The sequence below is a fragment of the Chinchilla lanigera genome, unplaced genomic scaffold (assembly GCF_000276665.1).
Source record: "Chinchilla lanigera isolate Chin_1 unplaced genomic scaffold, ChiLan1.0 scaffold00090, whole genome shotgun sequence".
In the NCBI taxonomy this organism is placed as follows: domain Eukaryota; kingdom Metazoa; phylum Chordata; class Mammalia; order Rodentia; family Chinchillidae; genus Chinchilla; species Chinchilla lanigera.
The window spans coordinates 22,834-24,185 of record NW_004955491.1 but is presented as its reverse complement, the minus strand read 5'-3'; positions in this window follow the sequence as shown (position 1 = coordinate 24,185).

The following is a 1,352-nucleotide window of genomic DNA, read 5'->3' as shown; positions in this document are numbered from 1 at the left end:
ACAATGATCCTCCTGCCTCAGCCTACTGACTGGTAATATTATAGGCATGCACCACCATGCCCGCCCTTGTTTTGGTTTTGAGACCAAGGTATCATTATGTGGCCCAGGCTGGCCTCAAACTTGCCACAATGTTGCTATGTCAACTTCCTAAGTGCTTGGATTGCAGGTGTGTACCCCACACTTAGCTTTTCCTGTCTGTTTTTTATCCTGTTTGAGACAGTGTTTGACTGCATAGCTCAGGTTGCCCTCGAACTCACTTTGTAGCCCAGCCTGGCCTCAGACTCGAATTGATCCTTCTGCCTAAGCCTCATGAGTGCTGGGATTACAGGCATGCCCCAATATGCCCAGCAGGATTTTTTTAAATACTAAAATATAGAGAGAGAGAACTTGGGAAAATTGGCACTATCATTCAGAGTTGATTATTGTCTTGGGAGGATAAAGTATGTACATTATATGTGTATCTCTCTACACATGTGTTATGTCTAAATATGTCTGTATATGTATACATGTATGTATGCAGATTATGTATCTGAAAAGCCTTAAAATCCTGAGATTGTGCTGACCTAGAAATTCAATTCCTAGAAACGTGGTTTATCAGGTGTGGTGGCACACACGTGTAACCCCAGCACTTGGGAGCCTGGGCAGGAGGATCACTGGACGTCTGAGGCCAGCCTGGGCTACATGGGAAGACCCCATCACACAATAAAAGGAAGAAAATGAATTTGGCTTAAGGACATCACCATGTGTGCACACTGTGTGTTTTTGGCTATAGGATGTGTACTGCCCACAGCCCTTATGGTCATGAGACAATGGCAGCAGTATTTATGTTAGGGGTTTCATAGAACATGTGATGGTCACCCACACAGTGGGATGCTGAAATTTATGTAAGGAAGGAAATTCAATTTCTGTGACCTCGTATTAACATTTTAAAACAAAGTTTATTTTTAAAAAATCATCTGACCCCACAGCAGTGACTACTATCTTCAACCAAGCCATTTAGGATTGCCCAAGTCCCGGACTCCTCCTCACCGTGGTCCTTCTGAGCTTGTCCTGGGGTCTGAGGAGCCCTGGCTTCACTTAAGTGCTCCCATGGACAAGCCACACTCGTCCTCTGCACTGGGGCAGCAGCTGTGAGCGTGTGAAGCTGGCGAGGAGGCTGAGAAACACTGCAGGATTCCCCCAGGAAGGAGAGAGACCTTGTACAAGGCAAGGCGTCCATCCTTTCCAAGCAGGAACTCGTGCAATCCTCACAGAAAGGAAGGGGCTCATGAGTCAGGTTTTCCCTTCAGTTTTACAACATGGATATATTTGTGCAATGCATAAGAAGGACATGTTTTGGGAAACTGGTATAT